Below are 14,673 nucleotides of genomic sequence, written 5' to 3'. Positions count from 1 at the left end.
TATCACTAGTTCTAGGATGGTATAGTTGAGACTGTGTTAGGATTCTGATTCGTAATCACGGACGTCTCTGGTAATCGGGGACAGTTCAATGATATGGTCCCTATGTATTCCCCCAATGGTTTACAGACTGTCCAGTAGATGTGCTCTTATAGTTTGGGAGGTATGTGCGTCTGCTATACCCACATTGGAATACTACTTACACCCATGGGGCGGTCCTAATACATGTCTGCCAGCCAACACATGCACGCCTAGCCCCATAATTGCATACCCATAGTTCCCCCACCTGCCGCTACTCTACAGCACTCATCCTTACTGTGGGCGCAGGTGGACACAGGTGGGATATGAACATAACCCTACACACTGCCCACTCTCCCCGTTTCGGGACACATGTCATACGTTGTGTCAACCCATGTTTTATCAGGCTTGCACAACTCTACTGTTCCATGTACAGCTACATCCTGGTCGTAATGGTGTTCCCCCATTGGTTGAAAGTTACCAAAATTTTGGTGTCCTGCAAGGGACGTCACTGTCCATGTTTAAAGTGTAGACCTTGTAGACCTCTCCCACTGGTAGTTTCCTGCTGGTGGTCTGGGAACCAGTGTTGTATTTACCTTTATTGCTTGTTTGTATGTCTCACCAGCCTAGCTGGGGTGGGTGATAAGTAGACATTTGTTGAGTGGACCTCCCACCAACATATGCCCAGTCTAAACATGTTACCCATAACTGCTGTAACATAACCTAGGTATATACATGTGTATATTTAATGTAACATATATATATATATATATATATATATATATATATATATTTACATTAATATATACAGACATATCTGCATATGTATTCATGCATGTATATTCATATCTTGCTGTTTTTTTATATATATATATATATATATATATATATATATATATATATATCTATATATATATATATATATATATATATATATATGTATATGTATATGTATATATATATATATATATATATATATATATATATATATATATATATATATATATATATATATATATATATATATATATGATTATATATATGTATATCAGTGATTCAATACATTCCCAGCTCATACGCACTTACACATGCGTAATGGTGTTTATAAGCTTCACCAGCATACTAGTGCCTTATTCATTATAATGCCGACACACTCCAGTTATCTTGTGATTGCTATGTAGCACGTTATACAGTGGAAGTTGTCGCTATATATTCATGTAGGGATTACCAATGGTAATTGGAATGTGATAGTGTGATTCAACCCATCCCTCTTCTGCACAGCCTATTATTCCATGTATTGTCGATGTTTGTATGGGCACATTCCTATTATTTATGTCAACAAATGGAATGCAAGTGTTACAGAATTTGTACGTCAACATATATTGTTGCCTGCATGTGAGTATGCATATATACCTATTACGACCTAAATGATCTCCACGGGGCTGTCCATTAGAACCGGCCCATCCAACCCTGGCACGCCTGGATCCATAATTGCATACCCATAGTTCCTCCACCCCACCCGTGTTAAATTTACAGGCGTAACATCCATTATCCACTTGTTATCGCAGTCATGACCCACCTTTACACATTTCCCTCTCCAGAGCTTTTGGGGCCCTACACACATTCTGTCCCACCTCGTGTATTCACAGGGCTTCCCGCCATGTATATTTGCACATACATGCCTTTCTTGGTGTTATGGAATATATCCATTTGTGCTTTCCAATTTGTGGAGGTCCCAGCATGGGACTACATTCCGCCTGTGTGTAAAGTAGACCTAGCATTTCAACGATGTTGCTCCCAGTGGTAATACCCTGCCTGTGGTGTGAGTAGCTGTGCTCTGCTCACTCCTGGGCAGATTTTTATAACATATGCTGAAAGCACTTTACAATACCAACATTGCTCTTGATTCCCTTCACATCCCTTGTGTATGCTTTACTGTTACAACTTCCATTCTTTATAAATATATATATATATATATATATATATATATATATATATATTTTTTTTTTTCTCATGTATGTAGATATATATCTATACACACATATATGTGTGTGTGTGTGTGTGCATATATATATATATATATATATATATATATATATATATATATATATATATATATATATATATATATATAGATAGACATATGTTGGGAGCCGCTTAAACCTGCGCAGGCACACTCGGCTATGCTTACTGTGCGCTACATATGTTTACTGTTGCTTATTTATGTTTATTTGTGCCTTATACATTATGACAATACCACTTTGATTGAAAGGAAGTGGTTAATAGTCCCATGCGATACACACGTTCACCTTTATATATTTAAATGTCGACTTTACAGCAGAACAACATTAATTCCATAAGGAAAATGATATGTGCTATTGTCGACCTTGAACCGTGAATGCCTTTTCATTAGGCGGATGCTCTAACCACTACACTATTGATGTTCTGCCTCATTTATATGTATACCCATAGTGCATAGTTACCCGAACACATGCCTCATCACTTCACTTACACAGCAGGCATCCATTTACCTGTTGGGAAAAATGCACTACTACACATGCGTCATTCCCTATTCCCTACTGCTCTGGACTCATGCCGCATGTTGACTCACTCCGAGGATATTCAGACCTCTGCAGCCTATAGTCCTGGCACATACGTGTGTTTGATTGTCAGAGTGTTCATATGGTCTTCTTGGTTTAGGCTTGTCCAACTGGGAACCAGGACTGCCCTTTACCTAGTTGAAAGTCAGACTTAGCAAGGAGAGATCGTTCGTTCCACTTTTAGTGTTCTACCTGTGGTTGGGGATGCAGAGGTGTGCTCACCGATGGCCATCCTGATATATAACAGCACTAAATATTATGGCTGGTTCCACTACTGTTTCCCTTCGCATTCATTGTGACTGCTATATTGTGACCATGTTCATTCTTCATAACTATATATATATATATATATGTATCTTTATATCTCTCTCCATATATATCGGTCTGTACATAAGCATGCATATACACCTACATACGTTTTTATATTCCACATACCGTTTAATCACTGCCACCTACCTGCTTGCATACCCACTTATTTCTAGGGTTGCCACCTTTTCTAATGGACAACATGGGGCATTTTCGGGACACACATCAGATTTTACAGTCCGACACATACCCACGGTCAGTACAGGGTTTAGAACTTTACTTATTTTTCTAGATGAGAGCTTATTCTTGTAGCAGTTTAGTTGCTTAGTCTGTTTCTTGCAAAATGTATGTATTTTATATACCGAAATAACTGTTTTATGCAACTCTTACATGAAATATGGTACATAATTATTTCCTACAATCACAGGACATTTGCCATTGTATTATATTTGGTCAGGACACACCTGCCCAAACAGGGACTGTCCCTCACAAAGTGGGACAGGAGGTACTCTGCTTACATCAGCACCTTAATCACCCTATATCCAACTGTCACTATGTGAATGTGTAAAGTATATATTCTTGATAATGCATGTGGGGAGCCGTGCATCATGGTCAGGTGTTTAATTGCGGGTAGTAGGTTCTGCATGACCGGCTGGAGGCTGAGCAGTCTCGTGAACCACCACTGCACATACAACTTGTGTCCAGATGTCTACAGGACTGGACATTGTGTCATGACACCAAGTCTGATGTTTACACAGGATACTTATCCCATGAGGGATGTCCAAAAATTGAAGAGACCAATAACCGCCAATAACCTTCGATATTTTTGGATTTATGAAAATGGGATAGGGTTATACATGCAAGGGATACATAGTTTGCAATCCTGAGACTGCCTAGGGTGAGACTGCCTACTAGATATGGCTGCGCCAAGCTAGCAGCCCGAGTATGGCTGGATTTGGTGGATGTTCAGGAATGGGGGGGTTGTGTGCTGTAGAGGGGATGATGGGTATTCAATTATGCATCCAGGTGTGTTGTGGTTGGATGGCTCAGTTCAGGCCAGACCATTATGTGGGTATGTGCCGGTGACGTTTCTGTATATGTGTATCGCACATTTTAATATTCATATGTTTGTGGGATTGTGTTCTACAGTATGGCCTGTCAGGTTGTATTGCGGATGTGTATGTTTGTTCTTTGTGTTTCTTTCTGATTCACTCACTGCTCCCTCATACACCTCCAGTTCACTTACTGTGCATCTAACACAGTCTCCCCTTGGCAAATTATTGCATTACCCGTACCCCCACCCCCATATTCCACACACTCCATCCATCCCTTCTCTGGTTGATGGCCCATGGCACGGTCAAGGGAACACATTGCATACACTACATATCTCTGGTACCTGTATGGTTGTGAGGACAACTCTAGCATTTTTCACCTTCCACATGCTGTACTTCGTGCACATAGATACACGCAAATACTTATCTTTCATGACATGGTAGGTAGACCCGGGTAATACCCATTCATCTTTGGTCCATCCTGACAAGGATGCCTTGGACCACGAATGGGCAGATTTTGGCTGAATGCTCTGACCATTAGTAGGGTTGCCACCTTTTCATATGGCCAGGATGGGATATATTCGGGACACACATCAGACTTTACAGGCCAACACATACCCATGGTCAACACAACGGATAGTACTTTTGTTTTATGCCTAAATGTAAGCTTATTGTTGTAAGAAGTTTAGCTGCTTCTTCTGTTTCGTTTACTTGCTTATCCTAAAATAAAAAAGAGTGCGAACCAGATGAATGCCAACCAAATAACAAAAATCAGGAACCAGTGGTCAAGGCAAAAAAATGATGAGAGCTGTTTAGCGTAACACAGTTTATTCAACGCTTTCGTCAAGAGACTTCATCAGAAAACATAATCCACTTGTAAAAACAACGGTTAAGTAACCAAACCAATTAAATACTTAATTAGTACAAATGACTTGATGTGAGAATCTTTTAAAAAGACAAGACCGAAAACAAAGAAAACATAAAAACAATATGTTAAACATAAAAAAGGTTAAAAACTTAATCCAAATAAGTAATAAAGTCAAAATGTTTATTTAAATTTAATTTTCTATATTTTAAAAAAAACATTTAATGTTTACAGCCTCATTTAATCCAGGCTTCCTGTCAGCACCAAGTTTAATCTGCCATAAAGTCTCTTTCTGTTCAAGATAATTTTTAAAATCGTCACCCCTCAAACCCATTTGCCCAACTTCAACAATGGAAAAAAGACATTTCTTACACTTCACACATTCTAAGGAATGTCTACAAAGGGCATTTTTATAGTCCTTAATTTTGATACTGTAAATGTGTTCTCTCATGCGTTCCCGCAAGGTGCGAGTGGTCATACTGACATAAAACGCCGGGCAACCACTGCATATACTAATGTACACTACCCCCCTGGTTAAACAATTGACAAAACCAGGAACCTCAAATGTCACATTCAAATGCTCTAGCATGAGATAAGGCCCTTCAAAGATGTACCTACAAAAATTACATTGTTCACATTTGAACATACCTTTTCTGTGTGTTAAATGTCTATTGTCTTTACAACCTACGTGAACATTTTCTAATAACCTTTTGAAATTGAAGTGGTTCTTGTAGACAAATTTGGGTCAGTCCCCAAATACCTTAACTAAATCTGAATTTCCTTTTAAAATGTTCCAGTTTTTTTCCAATAAATTCTTGATACCAAAACAATCCACCGTCATATCAAGTGAACAAACAACACCAAAAAAACAACTATTAAAAATGTTTTTATCACTAATTTTTCTGGACGTTATTAAAGGTGCCCTCAAAAGTGCTGGATAGAGTCATTCTCGTTTGTTGAGAATATCAGAACTCAGACTGCTCAAATAAACTGTGTCATATTCCCTATGGACAAACATTGTTGCAATGAGTTCAAATTCTGTTAATAAATCACTATCCTTAGTGGTCATACGACAAGCTCTAATAAATTGTCCCTTAGGAATGTTTTTCTTGACATGTTTGGGATGGTTACTGTTGTAGTGTAAGTAACCATTAGAAAAAGTTTCTTTACGAAAAATTCTACTATGGAACCTATTTTCCATATTGTCCCACCAAAGAGTAACGTCTAAAAAGTTAACCCGGTGGTCTCTTCCACTTAATACGAATTTCAAAAATTCAGATGACTTGTTGACATCAGTCAAAAAAGAATCCACCACATCTGGTGTGCCTGGATTAAATGAGGCTGTGTACATTAAATGTTTTTTAAAATATAGAAAATTAAATTTAAATAAACATTTTGACTTTATTACTTATTTGGATTAAGTTTTTAACCTTTTTTATGTTTAACATATTGTTTTTATGTTTTGTTTGTTTTCGGTCTTGTCTTTTTAAAAGATTCTCACATCAAGTCATTTGTACTAATTAATTATTTAATTGGTTTGGTTACTTAACCGTTGTTTTCACAAGTGGATTATGTTTTCTGATGAAGTCTCTTGATGAAAGCGTTGAATAAACTGTGTTACGCTAAACAGCTCTAATCATGTTTTTGCCTTGACCACTGGTTCCTGATTTTTGTTGCTTGCTTATTCTGTTTCTTGTAACATGTAGGTATTTTACATACGGAAATAAGTATTGTATGTGACTATTACATAAGATTTGGGACATAATTATGTCCTACGATCACAGGACATTTTACATTTATAATGGTTTTGGTATGGACACAACTGCCCAGAGGGGGACTGTCCCTCACAATGTGGGACAGGTGGTAACCCTAACCATTGGGCTAGGCTTAGCTATTGACGGCGTGCTAACATGATGCATTTTGCTTCCACTTGGTATAACTATCGACACTACAATGGAATACGGGCACAGGGTTTTAAATGACATTTGTTCGAGGGATAGGGACTTAATATTCAGCTAAGTGCATTTGTGTTTGCTTCTTATTTTTGTGTTTGCAAAACTGTCTTGCATGCTTTGCATATGTTTCAGTATCCACGGACACTGACAGGTGTGATTACTATTAGAGGCAGGCAGTACTATTCAGCATTTTAGGTTTCACGTAAGCAGCCGACATGTCTACGCCTGCGTGCGGCGCTTGGACATGCCCCCTGCACTCGCACACATTTCCTATGCACATGGATGTGGCAGCAGCCAGCCTTCATTAATATGCATATGGTGCTACTGCGCCATCTTTACACTGCACGGTCGGCGCAAGCCTAACGCCGTCCTTGTGCCGAGCTTCATGAATCCCGGGGATTATCCCAACACAAGCAATGATGCTGAGGATGACATGAAATTGTGTGTGATTATATGTGATGATTGCATTTCATGTTGACAATTTGAAAAAAAAGTGTCATCTTCACATACACAAAATGGTATTTTAATAGACAAATACAAACAATTAATCTTAAATTAAACAAACTTGTTCATCATGTTCTGTAGTTGTAGTATAATGTAATAGTCCTGTGGGCTCTCATCAAGTCATCTCTCCTAATTCATTTAAAGGCAGCAATGGCTTGTACACTATTTTAATAACACAAAATGCATCCTAATCTTTTTCAGAAAGTACCTGACATAATTTATTAGCACTTCAAAGAATCTAACTTATCATTTGTATCTATTTTCATTTGCTAGCTTTATTGATTTCATTCTTTATTTGCATATGCTAAAATCCTCAGTTAAGCATTATCTGCAACCAAAGTTCATAGTTTGCTTACCTGTGAGGTTAAATTTAGACACCCCCAATTATTTTAATAAAATTTCAATAACATGTAATGTTTTTCAGTATTTGAGATTTGTTATATTTTGACAAAGTACATCAATTTCAGTATCCTGGGAAAAAGATTGAATAGTAAATTAATTCTGCAGCACTACATGTAGCAGTCACAATGGAGAACTGTTGGGAAGGGAACATTATAGTTCATGTGATTAATGCTCAGACAAAAGGTACGGAAGTGTATATGAGTCTATGTGAATTCAGATGACATATGCTTAAAAGAACAACTGATTACTGCAACTTGGGAAATGTAAGCAAAACACAGCAGATGAGCACAGGAAAGACTCAATACATCTTGTCATATAAATGGTGCAGGAAGAAGGAGGTGGTAAAGGTAGAAAAGGGTGACTAGCAAACAGAATACCACACATAAGGGTAACTATAAGGAATATGTGGTCAGCAGAAGGAAATATTTTTTGTGTGACAGCTGTCTTTTTTATAATTATACAAAACAAATATGTGGGGAATGTAATGTGGAGAGTGCATGAGTGCATAGAATGCATTGAGGGATAGTTGAGTAATGAAGACAGCACTTGTAGGCAAACAAAAATAAAAGGGAGACAGAGGCAGACAGAGGTGGCATGGATACATAAGGTGGGGACAACTGCGGAGGGACTCAGACATGCAGAGGGATGACAGCTGGTGGTGGGAATGCTTGGAGTATGAGCTGGGTCTGTGGAGTAATACAAAAGGAAGGAAAACCACGAAGCAGGATAGGGTGGAAATAATTGGCTTGTCTGCCAGTCCAGATAAGAGACCACAAGGTTGCCAAGAGCAAGGTGACCTCCACTCCTGCTGTGAATCAGAAATTGTGACTGTTGGTGACCCACCACAAGAAATGCCAGCTAGTCCAGTAAGGCCTGTAGGAGGACACAAAAAGGAGAAAAATAAACCCAACAGAACACATATACATTACACATACAATTGAAACTGCACAGTGCAGTCATGGACACAGAATACATACCTCTGCACTGTTGCATTCATTCAGCTCTCCCTAAAGAGACTTTCCAACTTAACTCATACTATTCTACTGCTCTAAGAAAAAAAAAAAACAGAGAGAATTCAGTTTACTGTGAACACATGAAAAAGGCAAGGAAACAAAAAAATAAAAATATGCAGTACTTAAAAGGGTGGCACAGTTACCCTAATCTCTGATTCCATTACACTGTCAAAAAAGTCAGAGAAATGCTGCTACAGTTTTCCATCGGGATACCTGCACAGCTCACCATAAAGGATGATATCAGTGGCATCTCTCACCATTCCGGTTATTAATAACCCAGATGGTGTGCTGGTGCTACTGATAGACTATGTACAGTAGATGCAGGAAAATTCTGGTCTCATGTTTGCATCAAGCAGGAGCAGGACTGATTCCAGTGCCCAAGGTGGCCATGCTAAACCTATTGGTCTTCACAAGGAGTAAAATGGTAGCCCTGTACACCTTGTTGCACATTTGGTCATGGCATGAGGTGCAATTTTGGTGCAGATTCTGGGAAAATGATCATGAGTGTATACAAGCAGCTCTGCATATATTCCATTAATTTTGAGGTGGGCACAGATGAGCATGAAAGTGTTGTGGGGTGTATTATGGTAACAATTCATACAAGATCTCACAAGATTAACTTATTAATATAACTGAAGAGCTGTGAGGCTTTAATGCAATAAAAAGTATGGTCGTTATGGTGTGGGAGACTAGATTAAGATAAGCAGGAAAGGGAATTCACTGGAGAAGACATCACATTTTGCTACACACAATGAAGCAGGCAGAATGCATTGTAATCTACTCAGCACAGTACTGAGCAGCCAGTGTGGCTAGAGGCTGCAGGGACAATGAAGAACCAGTAGATATAAGTCAGGTAACCCAGGGCAAGGGCATGGCAAGGACATGTCCACCTGGAGGAGCTCAACATGGCAGGGAACACAGCTCAAGGCCATGACAGCTACATGTCCTATTGAGAGGGGGGGGGCACACTCTTGCCTATGCACACCAAGTACAAGATATGCCACAGGAGACAAAAATTGCCCCTGCACATCAGTCATGTCATGGCTATACATATAATTGGTGGGAAAAGGCACAGGATGTGAATGCCACTGTCAGCACAGTGCTACAAGATCAGATTTGATAGCATTGCTCATTTCTGTTCTCATTATAGGATACAGCAGGAATGGATGAAGCAAAATAAAGAACAGGTCTGTGGCCAGGAAATGGATGCGGGGGGGGGGGCTGTTGCAGCTACATATGGGTCAATTAAAGACAACCCTGTCAAACACACTGACTGACATGTAACCCATAGGTACTTATGTCTTACCATCTGCCCAAGAAAGGGGGCAATAGCAGAAAAAAAATCAACCTACAAAAGAATGAGGTATAACTACAGACCCTGCACGCATTACATGTTCATTTTTTACAAATGCAAATTTGATAAGGCTTTCCAGTACCAGTGAGGAATTACCAGTATGATACTACATGCCAAGGGCAGGGGTCAGGATACTTACAGGAACAGGAACACTATAGTTGGTGGACTACCAACACACAATTGGATCACAGAACTTAAACAGTTTCTGTTATCCTTGGCTGAGGTGTGTGAGTGAACACTCATACCTAGCATTGACTTGGATGTGGGAAATGGGCTGGTGATGACAAACCAAGTGTCTGAAAATGATGCACTAGGTTAATAATTGCAAGTATACGCTCAAATGATAACTTGACAACACATGGATTTGCCTCTGTAATCATCCCACATGAAACCCCCCTTTTCTCTATCACTATCTCCTCTATTCCTCCCTTCCCCATTACCATAAATCAGCAACTGTTCTGTACTGTATTATTACCCTCTGAAAATAATGCAATGTGTTATGTAAATTCATTCAAATGTTTTATTGTATTTTCCTTTGCTAAGTTTTTCTTCAATGTTATAATGCCTCTTACTATATTATACTGTGGGGATTTATCTACATTTGCTTAACTGTTTTATTGTAAATTTTTTCACTGTATTCATCTTCAGTTTTGTAAATGTTCTTGCTTACTTGTACTGTGGAGCTTTTTTCCCTGGGCCCCCGCTGAAAAAGGGCTTTTGCTCAGATGGACTATCCTAGTTAACAAATGTCAAATAAAATAAATAAATAAATGTTGTACACTAACCATTATGCTTCAAAATGTACTACTTGTAAAAGGTCATGCCTGAGACGGCAGCACATGCTTGATATAAAGGGGTCATTTGTGGTGATGATAATGGCAGCATGTTTACAGCATAGTCATTTGACATGGTGGGACACATAAGGAGTGGTGGTGGAGGGATAGGCCAGAATTCCAGCATCATCAGGTTTTTGGGGCTGGATATATTGTAAGTGTGAGCTCCTTCCAGGCTACTGGAGTCACCAGTATTGATGTCATCTGTTAGGCTTGCTGCCTCTAATGAACATACATACACTGTGAGGTAGAGTGGTATTGGTGCATGTTACCACTATGACTCCACATCCTCCTCTTGGTACACATTTGGGATTAATCAGAGGATGTGCAGGTTAATCGCAGACTCCCACTCCACACACCATCACATAACTCTGTAGTTTGATGAATAGCATGTATTAGTCAATACCACAGCTGCCTAGACTCTCTGATGACCTGCAACATCTGTAGAATGACCTGGCTTATAAGGAAATGGGGCAGGCATGGCTGCTCAGGTCATTATTAGCCCACATGGCATTTATTGTTGGATTTATGAAGCAAGTCACAACTGCTCTTTTCATTGTCCCTCTGCAGACCATACATGCCATGGTGTTGAGGATGGTTATAGTCCAGGCTTATGCAGATAGTGTAGACCATGCCTAAGAATGTATCACTGTCAACTCTAGCCACAACAACCAGTAGGCCTGGGAGTGGCTGTTTAGCCTTGGTCAATGACACCTCTCTGGCTCTACTTCTGCAGTTGATAAATAACAAAAAACAAAACTTAGAAAAACAAAAAAAATAAGCAAATAACATTGCCAAGCACCAGTTTATTCCAAATGTTGAGTGCATTCGTAAGAACAATGTCAAACTTCTTCAGAACCCAGTTTAAAATCAATTAAGCTTAAATACAGCAATTAAGTCACATCACTAAAAATTCCACCCCTCAATTAATCCTTAAAACAATACATACATCTAATATAAAGTTATACAAATATAAGCACCGACACACATAAAAACCTTGCCTGTTTTTGAAATCTAGCATCAAAATTCCTACTTACAAATACCCCCATATGTACAAGCCCTTAGGAAAACACAAATTCAGCTTTTAATTTTAAAATACTATTTATAGTAATTGATTCATTTAAACCAGGGGCTACTGTGGCATTCCTCCTTAGCTGCCAAATCAGTTCTTTATATTCAAGTAAAAATTCATGTGGCCATCCCCTCTGGTCAAAACAAACTTTTTCTATACAAGAATACTTAAAAGAATGCGTGGGGAACCTGATAATATGTTTGGCTAATACATTTTTGTCATACAGCTTGTGAATATCATATTGGTATTGGTAAATCCTTGTTTTAAACTTGTTCTTGGTTTTACCTATATAAAATGAGGTACATTGTTGGCACAAAGCTATATACACCACATTAGTACTGTGAAAGTTCGGTCTATGTCTAAAATACATGTTCCCCCACCTAGGTATATACACTTCCTCACCTTCCTTGATAAATCTACACTGGTTACAGTGGCCACACGTATTCATGTGCCCACCCTGCAATCCCTTCCTACATCTCTCAAGCATGGATTTACAACACAAATCCTTTTTGTAAACCACATTTGGTTTATGCCCAGTTTTTTAAGGTACTCTCCATCAGCTCTAAAAATAGTCCACTTGTGGTTAATAATGTTCCTTATGCCATCAACATGTTTGTTATAAGGTAAAATCAATGCACAATGAAAATTGATACTTTCATGTCTTTTGCCCCCCTACCATCAGACAGTTCCCTCCTGGATTTCATAGGTTCATAGGTTCATTGGTAGGTACTAGACTATTGGCCCTAGGGCCTATACAAGTCTAACCAAAAAGGTACCCTGGCTTTCGTCACCCAAGAAAATTATTTTCCTGTGCCCCTGTCGAGCAGAGCCACAGAGGTGATCCCCGGGGTGAATTTCCTATTTCCCATCCAATCATTAAGATTTTTATTGAACCTATTTCCCATCCAATCATCAAGATTTTTATTGAAGAGTGCTAATGAGTAGCTCTGTTTGATATATACAGGTAGTTTGTTCCAGAGTATGGGAAGTCTCTGCGACAGGAATCTATCCCTCCAGCATGTTCTGTTTATTGTGGTGACAAGGTTTAGGTCCTTAGAGCGTGTAGTTCGGAGGGATTGGGATTTCTTTAAGTGGAGCATGTCCAACAGCTCTGGGTTTGACATAGCTTTGTATGTTAGGCAGAGATCACCTCTGAGTAGGTGATATGTGACAGAGTAAAGTTGGAGTTTTTTGAGACGGTCTGCGTAGGGCATCTGTTTGAGGCCAGTAATCCTTTTTGTGAGGTATTTATGTGGCCTTTCCAGTTGTTGAAGATGTCTTGTGAGGTACATAGCAAAAGGGGCATTGTACTCTATAATGGGTCTAATGAGTGATGAGTATAGGGGAACAATGACCTCTTTTTTCTTTGATGAGAAACCTTTTGTGATCAGGTGTGCCATGTAGAAGGAATTCCTGACTACTGTGACAATGTGATTATCAAAGGAGAGACTACTGTCCACCTGGTTCCCAAGGTCTCTTATCACACTTTCTGTGTTAAGTAGACTACCACCTATGTTGCAGTTCATGGGTACAGAGTTTTTACCAAAGGGGATGACAATGCACTTTTAGGCATTGAGCTTGAGGCCATGGCTTTGACACCAGGCATTTGTCTCAGTGACACCCTTTTGTAGGATGTCCACATCATTAGGAGTTTCAATTATGGCTCCTAGTTTGCAGTCATCTGCGAACTTTGTTAGCCAAAGACCTCCTGTGTTAGCCTGTACTACAGAAAAGGAGATACCAAACAGGAGAGGACCCAGGACTGAACCCTGTGTTACCCCACTTGTCACTGGTCTGAAGTCGGATTTGGAGTCTGCTACTTTCACAGTGTGGGTACTGTCAGTGAGCCAGTTGACAACCCATCTTGCAGCATAGGGATTTATGCCTAGTTTAGTGAGTTTATCTATAATTCCAGAGTGGGGGATGGTGTCAAAAGCCTTGGTGAGATCTAGATAGGCTGCGTGAACCACCTTACCCTTGTCTACGGCTTTGGTGACTGCTTTAAAGAAGTCAGTCAGGTTTAGGAGACATGATCTGCATTTTACCAACCCGAACTGGGTGGGGTCCAGAGTTTGGAGATTACCAATGTCTTTGTTTATAAGCTCCATGATGATATGTTCCATGGCCTTGCAGACTAGGCTCATTAGGCTAATGGGGCAGTAGTTCCCAGGGTCCGTGGTGGCTCCCCCTTTGTAGAGTAGGATAACCATCACTGTGCACCATTCAGTGGGCACAAAGCCTGAGGTAAGGCTAGGACTGAACATGGTGCTTACGTGGGGTGCCAGTTCATTCTGTAGTTCATGTAGAATGCATCATGGGATGTTGTCAGGTCCCATGGATGCTGTGTTCCTGGCTTTGGAGAGTGTGGTTTTTACCTGTGAAGCCATGATTACAGGAACTTTGCATTCTTCTGGTATAGAGATGGGCCCTTTAGGGGGTGGGGGGTAAAGTTAGCACTGAACCTATCTGCCAGGATGTTGGCAATATCAGTTGGTTCTGTATATTTAGTGTCATTGTACTGTAACTCAGAGCAGAACTGAGTGTTGCCATTGAGATTCTTGACATAGCTATAGAATGTTTTGTGGCTGTCTTTAGACTCAGTGGCGATTTTGTTTTCATAACTAGCTTTGGAGGATTTTATGAGGGATCTCAGCTTCTTACTGAAGCTTACCAGGGAGTTCTTCCAGTCATGGGATTTTACT

The sequence above is a fragment of the Protopterus annectens genome, chromosome 4.part0 (genome assembly GCF_019279795.1).
Source record: "Protopterus annectens isolate FY-2018-M chromosome 4.part0, PAN1.0, whole genome shotgun sequence".
NCBI lineage: Eukaryota > Metazoa > Chordata > Ceratodontiformes > Protopteridae > Protopterus > Protopterus annectens.
Note: the sequence above shows the minus strand (reverse complement) of the source record.